This window comes from Martes martes (assembly GCF_963455335.1).
Source record: "Martes martes genome assembly, chromosome: 14".
Lineage (NCBI taxonomy): Eukaryota > Metazoa > Chordata > Mammalia > Carnivora > Mustelidae > Martes > Martes martes.
Genome location: NC_137902.1, coordinates 65068915 through 65083042, shown reverse-complemented (window position 1 = coordinate 65083042; position 14128 = coordinate 65068915). Strand labels below are relative to the sequence as shown.

General features: G+C 42.9%; 1 protein-coding gene across 1 annotated transcript in view; it reads right to left on the bottom strand.

Moving 5' to 3' along the window:
• Positions 1–14128, bottom strand: part of CCDC6 (coiled-coil domain containing 6) — a 107154-nt gene that overhangs the window by 37717 nt on the left and 55309 nt on the right. The gene's annotated exons all lie outside the window — the stretch shown is intronic.

Below are 14128 nucleotides of genomic sequence, written 5' to 3'. Positions count from 1 at the left end.
CCAAAAGCCAAGGTGAACATGGGCTCTAAAAGCTGGTTCCACTGAGTAAGAGGTATCATCACAGAAATTACAGCCCTCATGTCTGCCAACATCCAACTGTACACCTACGAGGAACCTGCTCCCAGGTTCCTCTAACTTGCAACCAAAAATTACAGCGCAAAGGGGCACCTGGGTGGCTCAGTGGGTTAATGCCTCTGCTTTCGGCCCAGGTCACGATCCCAGAGTCCTGGGATCGAGCCCCACATCAGACTCTCTGCTCAGCAGGAAGCCTGCTTCCCCCTCTCTCTCTGCCTGCCTCTCTGCCTACTTGTGATCTCTGTCAAATGGATAAATAAAATCTTAAAAAAAAAAAAAAATTACAGCGCATGTACACAGGCACCTGGCCTGAGCAAAAGGCTGAAAATGACAAGACAGATACAGCCAAGCACCAAACTATGAGTAAACCCAGATTTGTTTTTTAAAAACATGTAAGTGGTTGCCTCTGCAGGGAGGAACTGGGAGGCTACAGAATGAGGTAAGGAAGGAAACTTGTGCACGCACACGCACACATACACACACCCCCCACTTTGGTACTTTTCAAATTTTATACCATGATAAAAATTAAATTAAAAATGGAAATTTTACACTGTCAATTTTTCTTAAATGAATGAGTTTACTCAGGTTTACAGAAATGTGTATAAAGATGTCACAATCACAAAGCTTACTTAGTAAATTATTCTGAATGCTATTTCCCAATACACTAACGAGCATCCTTTGGCAAAAATCAGTACAATTAATTATCTTTCTATAATGAGAACATACATCACACCTCCTACATCTTTCCTAAAAACCAAAGGGGGAGGCCTCTCATTTATGCAATTAAAAGATAAAGTTATGGTGTCACTGAAAAGTTTTTTTTAAGAATGTACTCCAACCATCAAAACCGACAGGGAATAAAGGAAATCCATCAGACATCTGACTACTGGGGTTCTCATTAAGAGCTACGCACTATTTCTAACATTCCCAACTGGGAGGTTGTGCTGATCCACAGCAGGAGTTGGAGAGGACGATAGCAACAGGGTCTGGTATTTTCTAAATCAAGAGGACATGAAGCAGAAGCTATTCAAAACAATGAAACACACCAAGTTTTATGTACGTATGTATGAGGACACTGCTCCCTACTTTTACCTTCAAAACCATTTCATCAGGGAACACGGTGTACCAGGTTCTTCGTCTGCATCAGGCGGGCAGGACCACCCCCATTTTGTATGTAACAAAGGAGGCGACCAAGGTAATACAGTGGGACGGTGGCAGAGTCTGGGACCCACATCCTGCGCTGACCCCCAGGCCAGCGTTCTCCCACTGGATCCTGAGCAAACCTAAGAGGAATCAACTTCAGACTCCTCTAGAGTCTGGTGCATTCTCAGTGCTTAAAAAGTCACATGATCAAACGGAGACACCAAGCCGCCCTGCATGCTCGCCGGGAGGATGGGACGTCTCCCTGTAAACCCTGCATACAGCGTCATTAGCCGGCCCTGAACAGCCTCCACACGGGTGCACCCAACCCTCTCCACACTGAACACAACTGCCACTGCTCTGCAAGCAAGCACATTGCTGGTTAAAAAAAAAAAGTTTAAAATCTGACATAGTGTTCTAACACTGCAAATGTTGACTAAACAGATGCTGGTTTTCCTCCAACTGTTTTTGATGTGCAACTCCAAAAAAAGCTGGTCAACCTTGCAGGGACCCAGAAAAAAAGCAGATGCGAGGAGGTGCTTACAGTGACAAGTCTATTTTTAGCTCACTCTTTAAAACTCAGGTTCTGCAAGATCAGGCAGTAATTAAAAGAAACAAGAGAACTGGACAGAGAACAAGGAGAGCTCCTGCATTTCAGACACAAAGACCCCGATGGGACAACCACCACTCGTGAAGAAAAAAACAGCAAAGCGTGCACATCTCCACCTAACATTTTTATTCATAAACATTATCTGTAGGTCCTACCTCAGGCACAGGTGACATCTCTAGTGAAGATACCATCCTTGCCCTGAAGCAGTTTATCTACACTAAACTTAAATGATAGCTACTACTTTTAGAAAAATGAACTTTAGTCTTAAAACCTTTAAACCCTTTACAAAGTCTTTTTTTTTTTTTAAGATTTTATTTATTTGACAGACAGAGATCACAAGTAGGCAGAGAGGCAGGCAGAGAGAGAGAGGGGAAAGCAGGCTCCCCACCGAGCAGAGAGCCTGATGCAGGGCTCGATCCCAGGACCCCAAGACCATGACCCGAGCCGAAGGCAGAGGCTCAACCCACTGAGCCACCAAGGCACCCCTACAAAGTCTTTTTTTATATTAGTTGTTTTCCTCCAGTGTGTTTTCAATTGTTGCCATGTTGATTTGAAAGAACACCCCCTCTTTTTTTCTTTTTTTTTTTTTTAGCATTATTCTTCTGCCCTGAGGTAAATGAAAACACTAAAGGATGCAATCTAACGTTGAAAATGTCTGGCCCACAAAGCAGCATTTGTCACAGAATGTTAATCTGAGAAAAGATAAGGCTGTCTTTGGCTTACAGGAAAACATCCCTGTTTAGACAGATGGTCTATACTGTCAATACCTGATTAGGTATTCCCTTTAAGAATACAGATTAAACTAGTAATAAAAACCATAAAAGCTCTCAATTTTAAGAGGCTTTTTCCTCTCAAGAGCTATACCCTAAGGAGAACTTGGTGGTAAAGCTGTTGTTGCCGTAACTCATGTAAGGTCCCTGGGTTACACTAATCCATTTGGAAAAGATCAAGCCATCCTGAGATCTGTTCGCCGAAGATTCACAAGGTTCATCGTCCCCAAAAGACAGAGCTGGAACAAACAGCTTTGCTGCCTGCTTTGTTCTGCCATCTCTCAGGTGACAGGCAATTTCGGAGCAGAGCATGGAGTTTCTGAACAGAACACGAGAAGCAGAATACGGGGTTCTTCCTTGGAACAAAGAAACCACCAATACAAAGAGAAACACAGAAATACAGAAACAACCGCCCCCCCCCTTCAAATCATTAGAGAATAAAGATGAGCAAGAGGGAGGGGGCAGAGCAAAGAAGGGATCTTGAGAAACGAACAACCACAGAGTTGACCTGAGGAAAATTCAGAAATTGTTTTAAACAGATACCAGATAAATTCAAGCCATTCAGCCCTAACGGGGCTGGAACCGACATCCTGAATCCACTTGCCTGTGTTAAAGCCGTAGCTCACGACACCACAAACAAAAACCCTAAAGGGAGCATGGCTTAGGCTGACGAGAGACCAGCTACTAGAAACAAACCGCACTTTCAGTGGCATCTTCGAAGTGGGCACAAAACTCAAGGCATGATTTTAAATTTCTAACCAAAGGTCTTAACAATTTATGAGCAATTTTATTTTTAAAAAAGATTTTATTTATTTGACAGACACAGAGGGAGAGAGAGAGAGAGAGATCACAAGTAGGCAGAACGGCAGAGAGGGAGAGGGGGGAAGCAGGCCCCCGGCTCAGCAGGGAGCCCCATGCAGGGCTTGATCCCAGAACTCTGGGATCATGACCTGAGCTGAAGGCAGATGCTTAACTGACTGAGCCACCCAGGTGCCCCTTTACGAGCAATTTTACATCTTCCAAGAAGCTCTGTGATCCTGAACTAGAACAAAAAAATAATTCAAACTGAGAAGTAAATAGTCAAGCAAATTCTATTAATGTGTTTGAAATAAACTCATGTATTCTCCTTATATATATCTAAAGCAAAATGCTTAGGTAGATTAAAATTTTTTTAATCAGAATTTTCTATAAATACACTTTATAAAGTCAATCACAAAGATTATGAAACAGTTTTATAACTCCTACTTGTGCAATGTTATTATTAACATTAACAAAAAACCCCTGTAGAATGGAAATTATGTTATATAACAGATGATCCACTGGTAGCATATTTTTGATGGAATTAGGGTTATATGAACAAGGGTTTACTCCTTAGGATTCAGCTTCAAAAAAATAAATAAATAAAAAATAAACATAACTGAGAAAGCCATAAGCAAAGATACAAAGTATAAACCTATAAAATTCTAAGTACTAAAGCTTGAGCATTTTGTTACTATATCCACTCATTATATACTGAGCTCAAAAGCAAATTTCCAGCCCATTACAAAATGCAAGTATAACATTATTTTGATCTAAAACAGGCTAGGCTTACACATCATTCAATCACTTATAACTACCACCTTTTTTATAATTTACAACGGCTTCCTGGAGCCACTTCTGTGAACCAGGCCTCTTACATAATAGATTCAAGACCTCTTCACTGAAGAGTTCACTCTCTAGCACGTAGAGACGCTGAAAACCGTTCAGCTGCGAGAACCACCACAGGTGCACCTGTAGGTTCCTGAGCCAGGCCTCCCACCCAGCATGCGGCAGGTCTGCGAAATTCCAGTCTGGGCGAAATGTGTGTGTGCAAGTCTGGGTTTGTTGTCAGTTCAGCCAATGCCAAGTGAGGCAAGCCTTCCAGCCACCGGCCCCAGCACCCAGGTTTTCATGCAACTTCTGAATAAGCTCAAGCTGCCCCCACCTCGGTTCTCGTTAGTCCACGCTAGTATGTCTCTCTGTGTACTTACCACCCAGCCCTGCAACCGACAGCCTTGGTTTACTGACCAACCACCAAGGACTAGAACTACCTGCCCCGAGACCAAGTAGAGACCCCCAGAGGACAAGAACTACATTAAGTCATTGGGTTGTTAAAAACAATTATCAATGTTATTCATGTAAGCTTTGCAAAAAAGTTCAAAAAGATCTCTCACAACACTGAGTTTTTTATGAACCAACTTTTCAACTGTTCCACTGAGCAGCCTGAGCAGAAAGACAGCCTCCCACTTCAAATCCATTATATCACCACTAAATGCCTCTGGGGCCCACACTGATTCCCACCTCCAAACCCCTTCTGTTACTGGTACCATTATTCTCAATCAACACCTCACATCTCATCAGTTACCAATTGGCAGTAAGTCAGCCTCCATAACAGCTGTCAAACCACCCTCTTCTTCCTGTGCTCACGGCCGCAATCTAGTCCAACTCTTTCATTCTTCTTCTCTGGGCCACAGCCAAAGCCTCCTAACGGATCTCCCCAGATCGAGTGTAGGTCATCCTGGCAGACAAAGCCTAATACTTCAGTACTTCACTCAAAACCCTTCACTGGCTCCCTATGACCTGCAAAGGTGTAACATGCCAAAGCCTGATATTCAAGTCCTTCCACAATCCAATCCCTCTGCAAGTTTCCCTTGCATTCCTCATGCTATTTCATACTCTCAAACGACATCCTAAGGTTTGCAAACCTAAATGTCTTCAGGGTCCAGACATCTAGCGAAGAGGGGATGAACCTCAGCACAGAGAGTGGTTTTAACTGCAGTTAAAGGCAAAGTTCAAGACTCTTCCTCAAACATAAAATTAAAAAAAAAAACAAACAAACAAACAAAAAAAAAACGAAACCCATCATGCTGGGCAAACGCTTCTGGAGACCACTCCGGTCCAGGCTTACAGACTACAAGCTCTGCGAGTCACATGGGACCATGGTACCATGAGCTGTGCCCCCGTTCCCCCACAACCCTGATCACACTGCGCCCTCTGGTACAGTGCCTGCATCCCTCCCTCCAACCTACCACAAGAGTGGGCTGGCTCAGAAAACACCTTCCACATGCCTTCCTCCCTTCTTCAAGCTGCGAGGAGCACACTGTTCTTCCCATACATTATAATGTCTAGTTCATGGTGTATTTCCTATCCTATGAGTTCCTTCCAAAAGCAGCCAACGTGTCAAGGCTCTAGGTATTATGTCCCAAGCATTTTACGTCCATAATGGTGGATCTGCATTTTACGAAGGATAACACCACAGTGAGGAGAGGTCAAGTACCCGCCCAGAGTCACATAGCTGGGGGAAGGGGGTCAATCTAGGGTTAAAAGCAAAGTCTCTGCCTTAACAACCTTTGTCCCTTCCCCGGACATGTGCAGCCGCCCTCAAGCTCCGGCATACATCGTCAATCACCCTGATAGGACTGCAAGCTCCACGAACAGCAGTGGCCAGCACATACGAATTCCATTCCAGATCATGCAGAAAATGCCTTGTCTGGGCAAATACTAACTGGAGAGATGATAAAAGTCTCACTTCCTTTAGACTGTTTCCCCTAGAAGAAGCATCAGGATGAATGAAACCACTAGGCAAGCATCAAGGGTGCCATTACTGCATACATAGTACTCTCAGGTGACCGGCACCAAACTCAAGAAATGAAACATTGCCGGCTCCCCCGAAGCCTGCTATGTCCCTTCCAGACCGGAGCCCCCCATCCCTGAGAGGTCATCGCTCTCCTGATTCTCACTTAGGGTAAGAATTCCTTGCATTTTCTTCAAAAAAAACCTTTATTGCCTATGTATTTCTAAACACTAGTTTTGCATTCTTTTTTTGTCTAGCTTCTTCTGCTAAATAAACTTGTGATTTCTTTCACCCACATTACTGATTCTAACGGTATTTTTATTGCCTTATAATATCCCAATGATATTATCCACACAATTTATCCACTCATGGATAATGGGTATTTGGGTCATTTCTGGTTTTTTACTCTGGTGAACAATGCCACAAAGAACATTCTTTCTATACATCTGGTGCACGTGTGCACACACTGGGAAATATATCCAGGAGTGAAAGTGCCGAGTCACACACAGTGAATATTTCCAGTATCATTAGGTAACGCCAAATCGCTCTGAAAGCAGTTGCAACCACGTCCACGTTCTGACAGCATTCAGAAGGCTTCTCTAGTAAGATCGTGTGGTTTATTCTGCCTTTCTTGATTACTAATGTGTACTTGTTCCTTCACTGCTCATTTGGCTATCTGCCTATGTGAATAGTCTGTTCAAGTCTCTGTCCATTTTTCTTTGGGACTACCCATTTTTCTTACTAATCTGTAGTTTTTTGTTGGTTATATAAGGTTGCAAATATCTCTTCCCACCCTGTGGCTTGTCTTTGCATTCACTTTACATGATTGCCAATGGTATGTCTTTGTTCTTCTCTAAGCAAAATGTCTCTGTTGGGAGAATCTGTCCTGCTGCCGATCTATAATCTCCATGTGGATGTCTAGACATCATAAATGAATTTCTGAGCTTAGTAAGCATCTTCTTTTCTCTAGTTTACTTTTCTGTAAAAATATGGTATATAATACAAATGTGATGACTTGTTTATGTGATCCGTTAAGGCCTCCAGTCAATTCATGGTTAAGTTTTAGGGGAGCTAGAAGTGATATACAGATTCTGACTGAGTGATAAGGAGGAGTTGGACCCCTAACCCCTGTGCATTTCATCCTTGAACATCTGGTACCGCCCCCAGTGAAATCGTTTGGGCCTACAATTCTTTCACTAGGAAGGGCTGTTTCTCAGACTGAATTTCTCCAATGACTAGAAAGCTCACGTGTTCTAGTTCTTCCTCATCCAGTTGTGGAAAGCTATGTTTTTCTAAGAATTTGTCCATTTCATGTAAAATTCCAAATGTACTGCCGTATAAAATTATTCTTGAGTTATTCACTCTCCTTTTGAATGTCTGCAAGAAAAGTTGTGATGTGATTCCTATTTCCTAACAAAGATTTCAAGCTTATTTTTTTTCTTTTTTTTTTAATTTCTTTGAACGTGGTAAGCCTGGTTGCTTTGGAGTCTATGTCTGATAAGTCTAATAGCTACAGTATCTGTGACGTCCACTTCTGTTCTTTTGTTTCCACTGGTTTACATCCATGAAGTCTCCCACCCCCACATGCCTGGTTCTCCTAGTGTGCTGGGCAATGTATTGAACTTATATTTTAGGCAAAAACCTGTAGCCTAGGATGATGGTATCGTCCTCCAAAAAATTCCATCTTCTTCTGCCAGGAACAAGAAGCCTGGGTCTACCTTAATCCACAACAAAAGCTTCACGATCTTGTCATGACCAAGTGCTGCAGAACTGGTTAGTTCTAATCCTGGGTGGAGCTCTTCGGGATTCCAGCTTCAAGTGGGCTTCAGTTACCAAGGCCCCCATCTTTGGCCGGCCCCCATCTTTGGCCAGCCCTGAGCTCCAACTTCTGTAACCTCAGTTCCCACAGTTTCCAAAGCACGGCTCAGTGCCACCTGATCCACAAAGAACAGCAAATGTTCTCAGGACAAAAGCCACTTCGGGAGCTGCGGCTTTCTCAATTCCCACCTCCCACCCATGGCACAGGCCTGCAGACCTTCCCCATCTTGTTAGTTCTTCATGCTTTTTTAAAAAACAAGAGCATTCTGTCTAGCTTTTATCTATCCTCAGGGAGGTTTGTCTGGGTTACCTCATCTGTCATTTCCTAAGGGGGGAGGCACATGTATCTTTTGCAAGGGAGGAGCTAGGCCTCTCCAGAAAATTGTTTTTTAGATTATTTTCTTGTCAGCATCCTCAACCCCGAGGACAGGTCCTCGCTTCAGAGCAGAGGCTCCAGGAGAGTTCAGGCTTCCCATCCACCCAGAATACCTAACAGGCCATGTCTGAGCTTCCTGCATCCCCCAGAGCATGACAGGGCCAAAAGCCTTTAGAGAAATTAATGTCTTTAGAGAAATCTGTTTAGGAGGAAAATTTTTAAAAGATGCTCCACAAATAAAGAAATCTTTTCGGCCCTACAGTTGGCCGACTGCACTGAAAACCCATTCTGTCAAAACCAGCACTTTCTTCATCTGAGGACTAGAGAGTGTTCAGCCGAAAGAAAGAACTGACTCAAACTTGAAACATTACTGTGAATTAAAAGGCCACACCTTTATGAATAAAGAAGAAAAACGGAAAGTAAAGGTAGTTAGCAGCAGGATGTAGCTCTGAATTTTAAATTAATCACTGACTGGGAGGACTATAAACGATTTTGAAATGAAAAGAGAACCTACCCAAGAAATGCAGAACATTTCTAAGTGCAACGTCTTAAAATCATTTAAAGTGTTTCCAGTGATGGCTAATGGCTATCTCCACTGGAGCCACCGGTCCTTTACTAACATTCATCTTTTCAACTAGAAATAACAATGCCGACTCCTACCCTGGTGAACAAAGCAAGCTCTACTCCAGCTTCATCCAGTTAATTTTTTTTAAAAAGATTTTATTTATTTATTTGACAGACAGAGATCACAAGTAGGCAGAGAGGCAGGCAGAGAGAGAGGAGGAAGCAGGCTCCCTGCTAAGCAGAGAGCCCGATTCAGGGCTCAATTCCAGGACCCTGGGATCATGACCTGAGCCGAAAGCAGAGGCTTTAACCCACTGAGCCACCCAGGCGCCCCCATCCAGTTATTTTTAATGTCATTTTCCTTCTACTTTTCTTTTCCCTCTACCTGTGTTTTCCCTGACTTTTTTCAGGAAGTCAGCATGGGAGGCTTGAAAGCCTTTCCTCTTGCCCTCACATTCCTAGGAGTCTGTACTGGTACATCCAAGCTAGCCCTGATGTCAACACACATATGCGCACCTGGAAAGAAACTCCGTGATTTCTTAAGACTAAACAACTGCATCAGGTTTATTGTGTTTTCTAATCACAATGCAAATTGTGTTGGACAGAGATTTTTGGCAGGCTACTAAACAGGAAAATTCTGGCTTGTAATTCGGCCTCTGGAGGCTGCATCATTTAAAATGCATTGAAAACGTCCCAGGAGCCCTTTTGCGGATGTATCGGGAACACAATGTATAAGCCCCTTGCTCCATGAAAAGAAACAGAGAACAGACAAAGCTGAGGTTCAGATACTTTGTAATAAAAACAATACACACACACACACACAGTCCTCTGATCCAACCGTTCTGTAAGCTATAGGTAATAGCAAATTTTTCAGACCAGCATTAACAACCCTGAAAAAAGCCCAGAGGGCCCAAATGCCCGGGCCCCCTTAATGGAGAATGTGTTTCAAGGTCTCTTCTCTTCTACCATGGGGAGGGCAGTAACAGTTTTCCTTTGAATGGAGGCAATGGCATCCTAGGTTAGGTATCTTTAAAATTAACTAGAGAGTTTCATCCATATTTATTGCCCCAACAGGTGATTTTGCTACCAGCCCTGCCCTCCTAGTGCCCTGGCAAACTCCTGGTCAAAGGCAGCCCCAGACTCTGGTGCATACGCTGACACTCTGTGCTCACCTGTGCCTGCCCGGCAGACACACAGCCCTTCTGGGGTTGCAGAAGCATCCACTCCATAAAGCCACGGGGCTGGAAGGAGAAACTACTTCTCCAGAACTGAGGGGAGGAGGAGAAAAGAGCAAATGAAGTGGCGCACCTCTGTCTACACGAACTGGCAGATTCAGGGATTCACTCCAATTTCACCTCTAGGTTTCATGTCTGTGCGAACCGAGGCGGAGGAGTAACACTGCTGCATGCTGTCCTGCAGCACCACATGGCTGGACGTCCTCCGGTAGCGCCAGCTTCCGCAGCGGCATCTGCCCTCCCTCCCCCGCTCTCTGTCCGTCACCTTTCCACAGATGCAAGGAAACATCAACTATGTGCATTCCAGAAGGCAGTCTAACCTCAAGGACCAAGTCAGTAGCGAGAAAGCCATGCCACTGAACAAGACATCCGGAAGACTTTTATTCTCAAGTCCTCTGAATCATCAACATTCGGAATATGCCTTCCCATAAGGGCACAATAATTTCTATTAGAGCCATAGTGGCATTATTTTCCGAGGACCAGATCCAATTTCAAATGTGAATCAAAAGTACAAAACTATTAACCTATTTGTTATTTTAAGGTCTAAAATTTAAAAGTTGGATTAGACCGAAAAGATTCAGAGATACAGTACCCTTCTTATCTCAGTCCTGTTCCAGGAGGGTTTTAAAAAAAGAAAAAGTATTCATTAACTCTTGGCAGCAGTACTGGCTGAGAGAAGACTGCAGACAAGAACAGGTCTTCCCAAGGAGCAGGAAGTAAACTTGACGCATCAGGCTTACATAAAAGCCGAGTGAAAAAAATTCACGACTGCTAAAACCACTATCAATCTCAGCAATGTCAGGCCTTCCAGTTGGCATTGGTGACCGGTAGTTAACAGGGGAGTTAGGCATTTAGTTTAAAAAAAAAAAAAAAAAAGTTTGAAGGCTGAGGACCAGTGGAATAAATCACATCAAGACTGACAAGACAGTTAAGCTAGTCATTAGAGCATTCTGATAACACTAGTTCTTAATGATCGCAGCATTCCAGAATCTTCTATCACCTGCAAATGCACCCAAGTGTGTAGTGGGCTTCAGTGCACTGAGCTTCGTGACAAACAGACACAACTATGACAGAACTCTGCCCTCAAAGCCAGAGACACAGAAGGTTCCGAAAGGTAAGGACAAAAAGGGCCTAAGAATTTTTAAATTTCCTTTTTAGGAAATAAGACATTTTCTAATTACAAAAGTAATGCATGTTGCTTTTACAAAAGGAGAAGGAAAGGGACATAAGAAAGTTAACATAACCCATAAGCTCGGCACCCCAGTATAACTACAACTAACATTTTGGAAAATAGTCTTTTAGACATATTTCCTAACACACGTGTTACATATCAAAAACTGATGAAGAGGTTGCTTACAAAACATTTTTCATAAATTTTAATTATAAATTATGGTTAAATACAACTTGTCTTTGAGGCATTCCAGAGCTGAATTTAGTTCTGATGCAGGCTTGTGCTGGGCTTACAAAAGTACTAGAAGGTTCTTTTTTAGGACAGTTCTCAATCAGATAATCCCATGGCTCAAAAGGATGCAGATTTTTCAGACAAGTTTTCATAAAATGAAAGTATAATTTTCTGGCTACCCAGTGGATATATACAAAAACAAGAGGGAAAGCATGCTTTTTGTGTGTTGTTTGTTTCATTGATTTTAACATATTTGAAAATATTTGAGCTATCTCCCAAACTTGATCTTCTAGGACAAAAGGAGTTCCTCTCATCCATGCTTAAACAAATTTCCATTTTTAAAGGCATTAGATACCAGTTCCATCATGGCAAATGGGAAAAGAAGTGTTTCCTCCACAGCAATAATCTCAATTTGTCCTCAGACCCAAAGAATTCCTTTGAAATGCACACAGAAGCTCTGTCCAATCACTCTGAGAGACAACAGTCAAAGCGTGGTGACAAAACCAAAACTGTTCTACCAACAGCCTCTCAGTGGCCTCTGGGTGGAAAATGCTAAGCAAACACTTTCCTGGTGAACAGGTCCATGGCCCCATTTGTCAACCAGGGACACCTGCATGAGGTGTCTCTTGCAAGCTTTTCAAAAAAAGGTCTCTCTAGAAGCACCATTCTAGAGAGCCATATTAAAGTAATTATACAATTAGAAAAGTCTACTGGTACCAATTACTCTAAAAGCCTCCAGATGGAGATCCATTCTTCTACACTGGGTGGCAGAAAATGTGAGCCTTCCACAAAGGACTGGCTGCAGTCCCGGAGGCAAGCCTAGCAGGAGGGCTCCACGGTGGGACGGGCGCCACAGGGGGGCGGCCTTGTTCCCTCGCAGCTGTCCCAGCTCTATCCAACCGGCCAAAACCAGGAGGCCTTCAGGGATATTTGCCACAAAATGGTATGCTGTGACACCTGATGTCTAAAGTGAGAGATGACCTATCACTCCACAGAACAGACATAGCGCTAGAATGTGCCAGAGACCTCAACCTCAAACTCCCCGACACCCGTCTCCTTTCAAGAGCCTAAGAACCAGGAGGGGAGTGACGAGTCACTGTTCAATAGGTACGGAGTCTGGTTTTCAAGAAGTTCTGGGGATGAACAGTGGTGATGGCTGCACAAATGGCTGAAATGGTAAATTTTGTGTTGTGTTTATTTTGCTACAATGTGTGTGTGTGTGTGTGTGTGTGTGTGTGTGTGTGTGTGTGTGTAAATACAGATTGCCCAAGAACCACACTGGGATTCTTGGGAGGCTCAGAGACATGCTGATCATTCATTTGTCCAGATCCTACAAGTCAGACCCCAAATAAGCCAGTCTCACCAAGAGCTCCCCCAACAACAGATCACACCTTCATAGGATATCCTTCATTTTGACAAAGGGCCAACCTAAGACTTGGCCACATGGAAACTATTGGTACATGTTATATACTACTTCCAGCAAAAACAATTTATTGCCCTGTTCAGTTCGTACCTTCCTCAATCTCTTGAGAAAAGATCCATCATGCCCCTCAGTTTTTAATATATGAAACAATTTTTTCTCCTGACCAAGTAAAACTTTTTTTTTTAGATATAAGAATTATGGGAAAAAAAATCACTATATCTCTGCAGGTTCTAGCTTTATTTATAGGATGTTCAGAACTTAAACTTTAAGTTCAAACCTTCTTACACCAAACGTATTATTATAACTAACTCCCTTTTCTGCTGCCCATGGCTCTTCTGTTCTCACTCTTACTTAGTGTCTTATTTTAAGAGACATCAATGTCTTTGGGGAAAAGGTAGTTTATGATAACAAACTACACATCACAGAACCACTCACAATGAAGAGGAGTGGAGCATGATGACCTTGCTAGCTTTGGGAAGCCTTATAAATAATTTGGTACAAGACTATAAATACTAACAACCATTCAAGTTGAAAACAAAATATGTCTCTTGTAGGGTTAAAAATTAGGGCACGTGGTTACACACTAAACTCAGAAGAACAGACCATAATTGCATCCCTACAGTTCTAGAAGCAACATGCAAAGTAAGTGGTCTGATGTTGCCCCCGTGAGAGAGCGCCAATGGTCAGACTAACCTCCTCCCCTTCTCCTCCTCTAAATCAAAAGGCACAGGAGTCCACAGAGTTTCCACACAGAAATTCTGTCATAAATCTCTGCTGGACAATGATTCCTGGCTACCTCTCTTCTTCACATTCAACAGCCACCAGCTAAATCAAATTTTGTGCAAGAGAGTAACAGTATCTTCATTCAGCAAATAGGAAGAAAAATGAGAATGAAATAAAGATGGGGCACCTGTTTTCTGGACCACTGTATGGTCCTAACACTAGAGCTTCTACCTCAGAGCTTCCAGCCTTCTCTTACAGGAATGTCTACACTAGAAGGTTAGAAAAGGATTTAGGACATTATTTTAAAAGCCTCAAGTATCCTTTTATGATAACCTCCCTAAAATGTATTCTTCAACGAAATCAACGAATGGAGTGGTTAGCGATGTCCCTGAACGGAAGA